General features: G+C 44.8%; 1 long non-coding RNA gene across 2 annotated transcripts; it reads left to right on the forward strand.

Annotated features, from left to right (window-relative positions):
• The first annotated feature begins 227 nt into the window (after positions 1–227).
• LOC141027164 (uncharacterized) lies at positions 228–11,536 on the forward strand. Of its 2 annotated transcripts, XR_012189151.1 has the most exons (4): positions 228–1,026; positions 3,415–8,884; positions 9,860–9,934; positions 11,257–11,536. It is a non-coding gene; the product is annotated as an uncharacterized lncRNA (long non-coding RNA). The 2 variants fall into 2 exon arrangements; XR_012189150.1 differs by lacking the exon at positions 9,860–9,934.
• Positions 11,537–15,328: the final 3,792 nt, after the last annotated feature.

The following is a 15,328-nucleotide window of genomic DNA, read 5'->3' on the forward strand; positions in this document are numbered from 1 at the left end:
TATCAAGCATCAAACTTTTCACAGTATTCAACACACTCATAAGAATTCTTACAAATCTTGTATGCTTAGCATATTAGGATTATTTAAGCAAATTACTATGACGCCCGGATAATTAGCTACAGTAATCACACCCTAATGGTGCCATGTCATCGCAATTATTTTTCTAAACCTCATCTTGTTCCAAACCGAATTCAAATTCAAATTAATAAAGTCAAGATATTATTTGTTCAAACGGTAAAACAAAAATGTTCGCTGGGTTGCAAAAATTCACTAACTAATTTTCATGAATAATCCAACATTATATGAAATATTAAATTGCCTCTAACCTATTTAAAAAAGTAGCAAAACATTCCCAAATTAAATCATTCCTATTTAAACAAATTTTAAATGGATTCAAATAATCCTCAAACTTTTTGTGGCAGTGCAGTTTATTGCATAGTATTTATGTGGCTTAGTTCCACTTTTAACAAAAAGCAAGTGAAGCCAAATAAATTGCAAAACATTGGAGAAATACAAAAACAGGAAATAAAACAATAGGAAATGTTAAGACAGAAGAAGGAAGGCCCAAGTGTGGACTAGGCAAGGCCCATCCCACACAACCCCCCACACTCATCCCCAACCTCCTGCTACAGAGAGGCGGGGGGTCGTGGCGGGCATCCACGCCATGGCCGCGCCCCTGGGCGTCGTGTCGGCAATCTCACGGCTTCCTGGGACGATAAGGCGTCGCCCCGTGCCCCTCCTCGAACCCTAGCTTCTTCTCCCCCTTTCCCCGCTCTCGCTCTCCCGTTACAGAAGCCGCCCGCCGCCACCTCGTCGATCTGGTGGCCACCGACCACCCCGCCACCTAAGGAGACATCCAGCAACCTCCTCGCGGTCGTCTCCTTCCTCTCCACCGAGGAACCCGAGTCGGGACGCTCCGTACGCTCGCCATCGCCGTCGTCTTCGCCCACGGCCGCCACATCTCGTCGACGGTTGCCGCTGCTCCGATCCGTCCCCGCGGCAACCGAGGTGTCCACAAGCCCCGGGGTGAGCTCCTCGACCGATTCCCCTCGTTTTCCCCTTCGATCCGTAGCCGTAGCCTTCGCCTTGTGCTCGCTGTAGTCGCCATGGCCGTAGCTTTGCGTCCGCGTACGAGCTCTTTAGCTCATGGCCGCGCCCTTGCCGGCCACCCGCGTCCGCGCCCTTGGTCCTGGGGTGAGCCCACGGCCCCCTGCCAGCTGTTACTGCTACCTGCTGATGGTCCCTGCTACCGCTCTTTGCTGCTGGCTGCTCATGCGCTGACCTTGGCTGTGGCCGTTGCCATGGCCGAGCGCCCCTGTTCTCTATGCATGTGTGTGTGTTGTGTGCATCCAGCGTGTGTGTGTAAGTGTGTGCGTGGTGGCCGCCGGCTCTCTGGATGAGGCCGGCTTCTTAGTCAGCTAATTAGTGCTCCTACTAGTTAGACTAATTAGTGGTTAGGTTTAATGCAAATAACATGTGGACCCTCACTAATAGTTAAAAGATAAATTTAGATTTAAAATATCTAAGGCCATGACATGTGGACCCTACCTCACCTTTTTACCAGTCAAAGTGAAATGGTTGACCAGCCCCCCGGGTCCCATTGTCATACACATAGGCTAGAGTAACACTAGGTAACAAAAGGTTTTGCTGTTTTATTCTCGAATTAAACAAATTCCAAAATGTTTAAATCTTAGAAACTTAATGTAAAATAATCCGTAACTCGGATGAAAATGTTTTCTACATGAAAGTTGCTCAGAACGACGAGTCGAATCCGAATACGCAGCCCATTCGTCCGCCACATATCCCTAGCATAGCAAACGTGCAACAATCCCCCTCCGGTTCATCTGTCCGGAAACGCGAAACACCGGGAATACTTTCCGGATGTTACCACCCTTCGTCGGTATCACCTCCTACCGCGTTAGGGCACACCTAGCACCGCGCATTGTCTTGTCATGCACCGTCATGCTTATGTTTGCATTATATTTATTGTTCTTCTCCCTCTTCTCTCGTTAGACACCGAGACCGACGCCGCTGCTACCCAGTACGACTACGGTGTTGACAACCCCTCCTTCTCGGCTGAGCTTCCAGGCAAGCCCCCCCCCCCCCCCCGATCACCAGATATCGCCTATTCTTCTCTATACTTCTTGCATTAGAAGAGTGTAGCATGTTACTCTTTCGGTTAGTCCTATTCTGCTGCATAGCCTATCATTGTTGCTACAGTTGTTACCCTTACCTGCTATCCTTCTGCTTAGTATAGGATGCTAGTGTTCCATCAGTGGCCCTATACTCTTGTCCGTCTGCCATGCTATACTACTGGGCCGTGATCACTTCGGGAGGTGATCATGGGTATATACTATATACTTTATATACATGACACATGTGGTGACTAAAGTCGGGTCGGCTCGTTGAATACCCGCAAGTGATTCTGATGAGGGGGCTGAAAGGACAGGTGGCTCCATCCCGGTAGAGGTGGGCCTGGGTTCCTGACGACCCCCGACTGTTACTTTATGGCGGAGTGACAGGGCAAGTTGAGACCACCTAGGAGAGAGGTGGGCCTGGCCCTGGTCGGCGTTCGCGGATACTTAACATGCTTAACGAGATCTTGGTATTTGATCCGAGTCTGGCCATTTGGTCTATACGCACTAACCAACTACGCGGGAACAGTTATGGGCACTCGACGTCGTGGTATCAGCCGAAGTCTTCGTGACGTCAGCGACTGAGTGGCGCGCGCCGGATTGGACTGGAACGCATGCTAGGCTAGGTCTGCTTCCGGCCGCGTTCGCAACGTGCAGGTGTGCAATGGGCGATGGGCCCAGACCCCTGCGCCATAGGATTTAGACCGGCGTGCTGACCTCTCTGTTGTGCCTAGGTGGGGCTGCGACGTGTTGATCTTCCGAGGCCGGGCATGACCCAGAAAAGTGTGTCCGGCCAAATGGGATTGAGCGTGTTGGGTTATGTGGTGCACCCCTGCAGGGAAGTTTATCTATTCGAATAGCCGTGTCCCTCGGTAAAAGGACGACCCAGAGTTGTACCTTGACCTTATGACAACTAGAACTGGATACTTAATAAAACACACCCTTCCAAGTGCCAGATATAACCCGGTGATCGCTCTCTAACAGGGTGACGAGGAGGGGATCGCCGGGTAGGATTATGCTATGTGATGCTACTTGGTGAACTTACCATCTATTCTCTTCTACATGCTGCAAGATGGAGGTGGCCTGAAGCGTAGTCTTCGACAGGATTAGCTATCCCCCTCTTATTCTGGCATTCTGCAGTTCAGTCCATCGATATGGCCCTTTACACATATACCCATGCATATGTAGTGTAGCTCCTTGCTTGTGAGTACTTTGGATGAGTACTCACGGTTGCTTTTGTCCCTCTTTTCCCCTTTCTATACCTGGTTGTCGCAACCAGATGCTAGAGTCCAGGAGCTAGAGATCCCGAGGATGATTCTACGTGGAGTTCGGCTTCGAGGAGTAGTTAGGAGGTCCCAGGCAGGAGGCCTTTCCTTTTCGATCATTGCTACTTTTGTGCTAGCCTTCTTAAGGCAATCTTGTTTAACTTATGTCTGTACTCAGATATTGTTGCTTCCGCTGACTCGTCTATGATCGAGCACTTGTATTCGAGCCCTCGAGGCCCTTGGCTTGTATTATGATGCTTGTATGACTTTTTTTTAGAGTTGTGTTGTGCTATCTTCCCGTGAGTCCCTGATCTTGATCGTACACGTTTGCGTGTGTGATTAGTGTACGGCCAATACGGGGGCGTGACAAGTTGGTATCAGAGCCGACTGCCTGTAGGAATCCCCTTTCCACACTCCTTGGCCGAAGTCGAGTCTAGACTTTACAAAACTTTTGCTAACATGGCTGTGCGGCCCATGGGCCCACGTTGCCATTTGGGTGGTATTAGGATCTTTTATTCCTCATCTATACTCTGGGATTCTAATCTATCTTCTATTCGGGTTAAATGATTTTCTAAAAATCTAACTTTAGGTTCTTGAAAACACTTTGTCCCGGAGAGCCCCTTCAGTCCAAATGATCGTCTGCTGCACGTGAAGACCCTGAAGATACTCTCCGCTGATAACCCGAGAACTTGTGTTCATCGCTTTTGCAATTCCCTTTCATTGATAAACTCCTATGGATAACCACGTATACTCGCCATTCATACAATGTTACCCAGTTGATCTTGTTATTACAAGATACCCCGAAATTCTCTCTGTTGTTCCGAGAATCCTTTGAGCTTACTGCCTTGCTGTGCTTTGTCACCTGAATACTCCTACGGATAATTCTCGCACTTACCGAGTATCCGCTCATCTCCAGTTGATTCTTTCACAAAAGTGTTCAAAATACCATTCGATCTTCCGAAAATCCTCAGGAGCCTTTTTGCTCTTGAAATTCTTGCTTACTTGCATTATGATTAATCTTAAGTCTCGTAATCTTATTGGCATCTCTTGTCATTATCATTTTGAGTCCGTTGATTCAATTTGTTGCGAATGCTCGCAATCCTCAATCAGAGCCTAGAATTCATCCTTCCGGCTCAGACGTCATTTGAAACGTGAACTGGTTATCGACTAATCAAATTGCCGTCGATTGTACCCCTAAGTCTATTCAACTTATCCATTCTTAATCAGACCATTGGCTTCTGATCCCTTGATTTGGAAATGATAATTCCTTTGCATTTGAGCTTTGAATTACTCAGTTGTTTTTATAGTCCGATGCCCTTTCATTCCTTCTTCCTCTGATAGAGTACCGATACTCGCATCAGCTCCGTTGTAGACCACAAGACCCCTTGTTGGGATATTATCCGACAATGTCCTTCATATTCAATAACCTTGTGATCATTTCCATGGATATATAATGCCTTTGGTAATTTGTATCCTCTGCTTGATAACCATACTCTACTTTTGAGCTGGTGATAATTACTCTCGAAGCTTGTGGCATATGTTTCTAAGTTGCCCTGATGGGTTGAACCTATGCCTTCCTTAATCTGTGTGAACCTGAAAGTTTTCCATGGTTCATACTCCTCTGGTAATTCACCAGGTAGGTCTTCGCACTCAAATTATTTTTAATAGAGCAGTAAATGAAAGGTTATGCATTGCAGAAGTAGGAGTCGACCTTGAACTTTGTGTTCATGCCCATGGACACGATGTAGATCTTATCATTAAAAGCTTCTCTTAAATTAATTATTCCCTTGGTATAAGTTCATCTTATATCTGGGATCTGGCCTTTTGCAATCGTGGTTCCGACCATGTTCTCCTTTAAATACCATTTCTCGTACAAGTTAAGCACTTGTCTTCTGCGTAGCAATACCCCAGTCCAACCTCTACTTTGGTTTGTCGTCGAGTATTACCCCCCTGGTATCTCGAGATTATCACGGAACTGCATAACTTCTTATGAGTTCTTCATCAAGTACTACATTCTCACTGATTACAGTTTTTCACGGGCTTCAAGTTATTAAACACTCAAGGACATCGATAACTGAATTGAGTCCGCGTCGCGATTAAACAACTCTTAGTAATCTTCTTTACTTGCGAGTTTGTACTCGATCACGTCATTCCTAGCTTGATTGGCTATATCATTATCGTGCTAAATTTTAACTGTGCTACCGGGTCCTTCTTCCCGGAGCACAAATTGCGACGGTGAGCTAATCTTACAATCGATCTTCCTCGTCATATCGTTTGTCCTTGAACAGCAAGCTTGATTTCGAGTTTGTGCCGTACCCATGGTTCCAATAACTTTTTGTTTCATCATTCCGTTGACTTGATGTCATCGCCGATCAGTTACATCTTCTCGAAACCTCTCGACAAATGTGTCGTGATCGTCATCAACATTCTGAGGTCTTCCAAGATATCTATTGAATTCTTGATGAGAAATAGCATCCTTTGCCCTCGATGATTTGGGTTATCATCGACAACATTATTGCATTCCCTCCAACACAAAACTTGTTCCTGTTTTGTGTTGTACCTTGAGTTCCTTGCTATCCAACTTATGTTATGTTCTACCGCGGAGTATTACCATCTTTGATGTCAAGAATGTTGTGAGGATTGCTCCACCTCTTATGAATTCTTGCTATAATGATACTTCTCACCATCACCTTTCTTTCTTGGTCCTCGTGTTGATTCCAACCGGGGTACCCACAAGTGAACGGTGTTGTTTGGATTCTGCACTTCTAGCAACCCTATTGCTTTGAAGTTAATGATCGATAATTCATTCTTAGCCTATCGGTTGCTGAACCACCATTCTAACATTGATCATGCTACCTAACCCCATATTTCGGGTGCACCTTTCAACCAATGTTTAATTGTGTATGTTTTCCTCGAGCATACCTCATTATGTCATCTGATCTGACAAATGTTATCTCCTTATTCGCATAGTTGTGGAAATCCATCCTTTTGGAAATCTCGAGGAATTGTCGCTGAGTCCATCAGCCACCTTCTCGTCCTCTCCTTGGTTAAATAATGAATTCTTGTTTTGGAACTCGCTTCCATAGTTCATTTCCAAGAATCTTACATTATCATCTCGTCAATGTGTGTTACACCTTTCTTCTCAGGCATCCTGAATCTGAGTTATCCTAACACCGATCAGATCTGAATCTCGGTCAGATATGATGGTTGGAACATATTCCCAAGAGTTATAATGTTGGTCTTTATACGACCCGGTAAGGTGATGTCATGCCTAGCACACCTCCTTTTTAGCAAGATTAACCATTCTTCCATGAGGAAATTGTAAGACTTATTCTACAAGTTATTCCTGATGAATCCATTGAGTATCCAAAGTCCGACCTTTGCTTGAAGACCATGGCAATACTATCTCGAAGCATGTCTGTGGTACTCCGATTTTCGACAAGAACATTTGAAGCCCAATGCTAAATGTTTTCTTGCTCAATTATCCAAACACCGCTGTATGGGTGATTTCATGAAATTTCTCTACCCTTACCTAAAGAGTTTTCTACATTATATCCTGTCATGGATATCATGCTCTGCTTGTCCTTGGGAAGGATATACCCCTGAAATATGTGTTTAAACACATTTTCCTTTCTGTTGTTCTATTTAATCTGTTGATCACCTTTTCCTTAGCATTGTTTTGTTTAACCTTTCTTGTGATCCATATGATCTAATCAGTAATATTCTTCCGCTTATGTAAACAACTTGGTGTACAACTGTGTCAGTAAGACCCTGTTGCTTTTGTTGATGTCATTCCGGTAACCACCGATGGACGAGAACTTTGCCTATTGGTCCGCCTCCTTCAACGAGCAGGAAAATGGTTCTCTTCGTCCCTCGCCCTTGGTATCGATATTGTCGCCAACATAATTGACAAGCTATCCTCTGACATGCCTTGCTTACATGATCATGCAAGATGTCAGCACCCTTTCTACTTTAACCCACATGGTGGGCCCATAACCCACAGTTCCACAGGATCGAAACCTGACTCTCCTGTACACCCCTATTTTGAAAGTTGTCCCTTACGCTTGGCTTCGTATGGAATTCATGAGCCACCTTCCTAGTGATCTGTTTTGGTATCAGATGCAATACTTAATCTCGATGCTCTGAACCCCTTTCACACACTTTTTCGGACATCGAACGATTGCCTATCCGCTTGAAACTTCTTATTGCACCTTCTTACCTTGCTCTCGATGACTTTCTTGAATTTCAACTCAAGAGATGCATCTATGCCTCGTTCACTGAGATAGCCCCCAGGTACCTAGCATGTGTTGAGCTTCGTCCTTCCCGAGTCTTCCCCCTTAACCTTTTCCGTAAGTACGATGATGGTCCTGAAGAAAGGATGCCGGCTTCATCATGATGACTTCAAGCAGAGAAATGAAGACATCAACATAGTGGATCGACCTCTTCGAGAGGAGCAACCAAGACCAAGGAGAATCATTAGAATTTCATAACCTAGTCTTTCCCCCTTACTCCACCCCTTAAATCTCAGGACGAGATTTCTTGTAGTGGAGGAGAATTATGACGCCCGAATAATTAGGCTACAGTAATCACACCCTAATGGTGCCATGTCATCGCAATTATTTTTCTAAACCTCATTTTGTTCCAAACCGAATTCAAATTCAAATTAATAAAGTCAAGATATTATTTGTTCAAACGGTAAAACAAAAATGTTCGCTGGGTTGCAAACATTCACTAATTTTCATGAATAATCCAACATTATATGAAATATTAAATTGCCTCTAACCTATTTAAAACAGTAGCAAAACATTCCCAAATTAAATCATTCTTAATTAAACAAATTTTAAATGGATTCAAATAATCCTCAAACTTTTTGTGGCAGTGCAGTTTATTGCATAGTATTTATGTGGCTTAGTTCCACTTTTAACAAAAAGCAAGTGAGGCCAAATAAATTGCAAAACATTGGAGAAATACAAAAACAGGAAATAAAACAATAGGAAATGTTAAGACAGAAGAAGGAAGGCCCAAGTGTGGACTAGGCAAGGCCCATCCCACACAACCCCCCGTACTCATCCCCAACCTCCTGCTACAGAGAGGCGGGGGGATCGTGGCGGGCATCCACGCCATGGCCGCGCCCCTGGGCGACGTGTCGGCGATCCCACGGCTTCCTGGGATGATAAGGCGTCGCCCCGTTCCCCTCCTCGAACCCTAGCTTATTCTCCCCCTTTCCCCGCTCTCGCTCTCCCGTTACAGAAGCCGCCCGCCGCCACCTCGTCGATCCGGTGGCCACCGACCTCCCCGGCACCTAAGGAGACATCCAGCAGCCTCCTCGCGGTCGTCTCCTTCCTCTCCACCGAGGAACCCGAGTCGGGACGCTCCGTACGCTCGCCATCGCCGTCGTCTTCGCCCACGGCCGCCACTTATCGTCGACGGTTGCCGCTGCTCCGATCCGTCCCCGCGGCAACCGAGGTGTCCACAAGCCCCGGGGTGAGCTCCTCGACCGATTCCCCTCGTTTTCCCCTTCGATCCGTAGCCGTAGCCTTCGCCTTGTGCTCGCTGTAGTCGCCATGGCCGTAGCTTTGCATCCGCGTACGAGCTCTTTAGCTCATGGCCGCGCCCTTGCCGGCCACCCGGTCCTGGGGTGAGCCCACGGCCCCCTGCCCGCTGTTACTGCTACCTACTGATGCTCCCTGCTACCGCTCTCTGCTGCTGGCTGCTCATGCGCTGGCCTTGGCTGTGGCCGTTGCCATGGTCGAGCGCCCCTGTTCTCTATGCATGTGTGTGTGTGTTGTGTGCATCCAGCGTGTGTGTGTAAGTGTGTGCATGGTGGCCGCCGGCTCTCTGGATGAGGCCGGCTTCTTAGTCAGCTAATTAGTGCTCCTACTAGTTAGACTAGTTAGTGGTTAGGTTTAATGCAAATAACATGTGGACCCTCACTAATAGTTAAAAGATAAATTTAGATTTAAAATATCTAAGGCCATGACATGTGGACCCTACCTTACCTTTTTACCAGTCAAAGTGAAATGGTTGACCAGCCCCCCGAGTCCCATTGTCATACACATAGGCTAGAGTAACACTAGGTAACAAAAGGTTTTGCTGTTTTATTCTCGAATTAAACAAATTCCAAAATGTTTAAATATTAGAAAATTAATGTAAAATAATCCGTAACTCGGATGAAAATGTTTTCTACATGAAAGTTGCTCAGAACGACGAGACGAATCCGAATACGCAGCCCGTTCGTCCGCCACATATCCCTAGCATAGCAAACGTGCAACAATCCTCCTCCGGTTCATCTGTCCGAAAACGCGAAACACCGGGAATACTTTCCGGATGTTACCCCCCTTTGTCGGTATCACCTCCTACCGCGTTAGGGCACACCTAGCACCGCGAATTGTCTTGTCATGCACCGTCATGCTTATGTTTGCATTATATTTATTGTTCTTCTCCCTCTTCTCTCGTTAGCCACCGAGACCGCCGCCGCTGCTACCCAGTATGACTACGGTGTTGACAACCCCTCCTTCTCGGCTGAGCTTCCAGGCAAGCCCCCCCCCTTGATCACCAGATATCGCCTATTCTTCTCTAAACTGCTTGCATTAGAAGAGTGTAGCATGTTACTGCTTTCGGTTAATCCTATTCTGCTGCATAGCCTATCATTGTTGCTACAGTTGTTACCCTTACCTGCTATCCTACTGCTTAGTATAGGATGCTAGTGTTCCATCAGTGGCCCTACACTCTTGTCCGTCTGCCATGCTATACTAATGGGCCATGATCACTTCGGGAGGTGATCACGGGTATATACTATATACTTTATATACATGACACATGTGGTGACTAAAGTCGGGTCGGTTCGTTGAGTACCCGCAAGTGATTCTGATGAGGGGGCTGAAAGGACAGGTGGCTCCATCCCGGTAGAGGTGGGCCTGGGTTCCTGACGGCCCCCGACTGTTACTTTATGGCGGAGTGACAGGGCAGGTTGAGACCACCTAGGAGAGAGGTGGGCCTGGCCCTGGTCGGCGTTCGCGGATACTTAACACGCTTAACGAGATCTTGGTATTTGATCTGAGTTTGGCCATTTGGTCTATACGCACTAACCAACTACGCGGGAACAGTTATGGGCACTCGACGTCGTGGTATCAGCCGAAGCCTTCGTGACGTCAGCGACTGAGTGGCGCGCGCCGGATTGGACTGGAACGCCTGCTAGGCTAGGTCTGCTTTCGGCCGCGTTCGCAACGTACAGGTGTGCAATGGGCGATGGGCCCAGACCCCTGTGCCATAGGATTTAGACCGGCGTGGTGACCTCTCTGTTGTGCCTAGGTGGGGCTGCGACGTGTTGATCTTCCGAGGCAGGGCATGACCCAGAAAAGTGTGTCCGGCCAAATGGGATCGAGCGTGTTGGGTTATGTGGTGCACCCCTGCAGGGAAGTCTATCTATTCGAATAGTCGTGTCCCTCGGTAAAAGGACGACCCGGAGTTGTACCTTGACCTTATGACAACTAGAACTAGATACTTAATAAAACACACCCTTCCAAGTGCCAGATATAACCCGGTGATCGCTCTCTAACAGGGCAAGGAGGAGGGGATCGCCCGGTAGGATTATGCTATGCGATGCTACTTGGTGAACTTACCATCTATTCTCTTCTACATGCTGCAAGATGGAGGTGGCCTGAAGCGTAGTCTTCGACAGGATTAGCTATCCCCCTCTTATTCTGGCATTCTGCAGTTCAGTCCATCGATATGGCCCTTTACACATATACCCATGCATATGTAGTGTAGCTCCTTGCTTCCGAGTACTTTGGATGAGTACTCACGGTTGCTTTTGTCCCTCTTTTCCCCTTTCTATACCTGGTTGTCGCAACCAGATGCTGGAGTCCAGGAGCTAGAGATCCCGAGGATGATTCTACGTGGAGTTCGGCTTCGAGGAGTAGTTAGGAGGTCCCAGGCAGGAGGCCTTGCCTTTTCGATAGTTGCTACTTTTGTGCTAGCCTTCTTAAGGCAATCTTGTTTAACTTATGTCTGTACTAAGATATTGTTGCTTCCGCTGACTCGTCTATGATCGAGCACTTGTATTCGAGCCCTCGAGGCCCATGGCTTGTATTATGATTCTTGTATGACTTATTTTTTTAGAGTTATGTTGTGATATCTTCCCGTGAGTCCCTGATCTTGATCGTACACGTTTGCGTGTATGATTAGTGTACGGTCAAAACGGGGGCGTCACAATTACCATGCTATTTAAGACTCTCAAAATAATCTAAGTGAGGCATGAGAGGTCAATAGTTTCTATAAAACAAATCCACCACCGTGCTCTAAAACATATAAGTGAAGCACTAGAGCAAAACTATATAGCTCAAAAGATATAAGCGAAGCACATAGAGTATTCTAACAAATTCCAAATCATGTATGGCTCTCTCAAAAGGTGTGTACAGCAAGGATGATTATGGTAAACTAAAAAGCAAACACTCAAATCATACAAGACGCTCCAAGCAAAACACATATCATGTGGTGAATAAAAATATAGCTCCAAGTAAAGTTACCGATGGAAGTAGACGAAAGAGGGGATGCCTTCCGGGGCATCCCCAAGCTTTGGCTTTTTGGTGTCCTTAGATTATCTTGGGGGTGCCATGGGTATCCCCAAGCTTAGGCTCTTGCCACTCCTTGTTCCATAATCCATCAAAATCTTTCACCCAAAACTTGAAAACTTCACAACACAAAACTTAACAGAGAATCTCGTGAACTCCGTTAGTGAAAGAAAACGAAAGACCACTTCAAGGTACTGTAATGAACTTATTATTTATTTATATTGGTGTTAAACCTACTGTATTCCAACTTTTCTATGGTTTATAAACTATTTTACTAACCGTAGATTCATCAAAATAAGCAAACAACACACAAAAAACAGAATCTGTCAAAAACAGAACAGTCTGTAGTAATCTGTAACTAACGCAAACTTCTGGAACTCCAAAAAATCAGACAAAATAAGACGACCTAGAAAATTTGTTTATTGATCAGCAGCAATTGGAATCAGTATTTTATCACGTTCTGGTGATTTTTAACAATTATTTTCGTAAACAGAAAGTTTCTGGAAATTTCTGCAAGATCAAATAACTATCATCCAAGAAGATCCTATAGGTTTAACTTGGCACAAAAACTAATTGAAACATAAAAACACATCTAACCAGAGGCTAGAACAAATATTTATTGAATAACAGCAAGGAAAAATATTGGGTTGTCTCCCAACAAGCGCTTTTCTTTAAAGCCTTTTAGCTAGGCATTGATAATTTTGATGATGCTCACATGAAAGACAAGAATTGAAGCACAAAGAGAGCATCATAAAACACGTGACAAACACATCTAAGTCTAACATACTTCCTATGCATAGGCATCTTATAGAAAAACAAATTATCATAGCAAGCAAAAACCAGCATATGCAAGGAAACGGAAAGGAACAATAGCAATCTCAACATAACGAGAGGTAATTTAGTAACATGAAAATTTCTATAACCATATTTTCCTCATAATAATTACATGTAGGATCATAAGAAAATTCAACAATATAGCTATCACATAACATATTCTCAACACAATCCACATGCATGCGAAGTTCACACTCTTCCAAAATAGTGGGATTATCATTAACTAAAGTCATGATTTCTCCAAGCCCACTTTTATCAAAAATTTCATAAGATTGAATATTATCCAAATATGTGGGATCTAAAGTTGACACTCTTCCAAACCCACTTTAAATATTATTGCAAACACTATTATCAATCTTATATTCATCATGGGGCTTAAATAAATTTTCAAGATCATAAGAAGAATCTACCCAATCATGATTATTGCAACAGGTAGTGGACATAGCAAAACTAGCATCCCCAAGCTTAGGGTTTTGCATATTATTTGCATAATTTACATCAATAGAATTTATAATAAAATCATTGCAATCATGCTTTTTATTCAAAGATCTATCGTGAATCACTTCATAAAGCACTTCATCACAATTTTCAGATTCACGGATCTCAAGCAAAACCTTATAAAGATAATCTAGTGCATCCAAATCACTAGGAATTGGTTCAACATAATTGGATCTCTTAAAAAGATTGGCATGCGGATGAGGATCCATAGATATTAGCTTCTCTGTTTAGGAATAAATACTCAACTATTTCAACCAAACGTACAAACGAGCCAAGTAAGACATCAAGGCAAACAAAAAGACCAACGGAAAAGAGAGGGCGAATAAAATGGCAAGGGTGAAGTGGGGGAGAGGAAAACGAGAGGCAAATGGCAAATAATGTAATGCAGGAGATAAGGGTTTGTGATGGGTACTTGGTATGTTGACTTTTGCGTAGACCTCCCCGGCAACGACGCCAGAAATCCTTCTTGCTACCTCTTGAGCACTGCATTGGTTTTCCCTTGAAGAGGAAAGGGTGATGCAGCAAAGTAGCGTAAGTATTTCCCTCAGTTTTGAGAACCAATGTATCAATCCAGTAGGAGGCTACGCGCGAGTCCCTCGCACCTACACAAAACAAATAAATCCTCGCAACCAACGCGATAAGGGGTTGTCAATCCCTTCACGCTCACTTACGAGAGTGAGATCTGATAGATATGATATGATACTATTTTTGGTATTTTTATGATAAAGATGCAAAGTAAAATAAAAGCAAAGTAAAAAGCAAAGGCAATAACTAAGTGTTGGAAGATTAATATGATGAAGATAGACCCGGGGGCCATAGGTTTCACCAGTGGCTTCTCTCAAGAGCATAAGTATTTTACGGTGGGTGAACGAATTACTGTTGAGCAATTGACAGAATTGAGCATAGTTATGAGAATAACTAGGTAAGATCATGTATATAGGCATCACGTCCGAGACAAGTAGACCAACTCCTGCGTGCATCTACTACTATTACTCCACTCATCGGCCGCTATCCAGCATGCATCTAGAGTATTAAGTTCATGAAAACATAGTAACGCCTTAAGCAAGATGACATGATGTAGAGGGATAAATTCATGCAATATGATAAAAACCCCATCTTGTTATCCTCGATGGCAACAATACAATACGTGCCTTGCTGCCCCTACTGTCACTGGGAAAGGACACCGCAAGATTGAACCCAAAGCTAAGCACTTCTCCCATTGCAAGAAAGATCAATCTAGTAGGCCAAACCAAACTGATAATTTGAAGAGACTTGCAAAGATAACCAATCATACATAAAAGAATTCAGAGAAGATTCAAATATTGCTTATAGATAATCTTGATCATAAACTCACAATTCATCGGTCTCAACAAACACACCGCAAAAAGAAGGTTACATCGAATAGATCTCCACGAGAGAGGGGGAGAACATTATATTGAGATCCAAAAAGAGAGAAGAAGCCATCTAGCTACTAACTATGGACCCAAAGGTCTGAAGGAAACTACTCACACTTCATCGGAGAGGCTATGGTGTTGATGTAGAAGCCCTCCATGATGGATGCCCTCTCCGGCGGAGCTCCGGAACAGGCCCCAAGATGGGATCTCGTGGGTACAGAAGGTTGCGGCGGTGGAATTAGGATTTTGGCTCCGTATCTGATCGTTTGGGGGTACGTAGGTATATATAGGAGGAAGGAGTACGTCGGTGGAGCAACATGGGGCCTAGGAGGGTGGAGGGCGCGCCCTGGGGGGGTGGGCGCGCCCCCTACCTCGTGGTCTCCTCTTTTGTTTCTTGACGTAGGGTCCAAGTCTCCCGGATCATAATCTTCCTAAAAATCACGTTCCCTAAGGTTTCATTCCGTTTGGACTCCGTTTGATATTCCCTTTCTGCGAAACTCTGAAATAGGCAAAAAACAGCAATTCTGGGCTGGGCCTCCGGTTATTAGGTTAGTCCCAAAAATAAAATAAAAGTGGATAATAAAGCCCAATAATGTCCAAAACAGTACATAATATAACATGGAGCAATC

Source organism: Aegilops tauschii, chromosome 7, assembly GCF_002575655.3.
Source record: "Aegilops tauschii subsp. strangulata cultivar AL8/78 chromosome 7, Aet v6.0, whole genome shotgun sequence".
Taxonomy (NCBI): Eukaryota; Viridiplantae; Streptophyta; class Magnoliopsida; order Poales; family Poaceae; genus Aegilops; species Aegilops tauschii.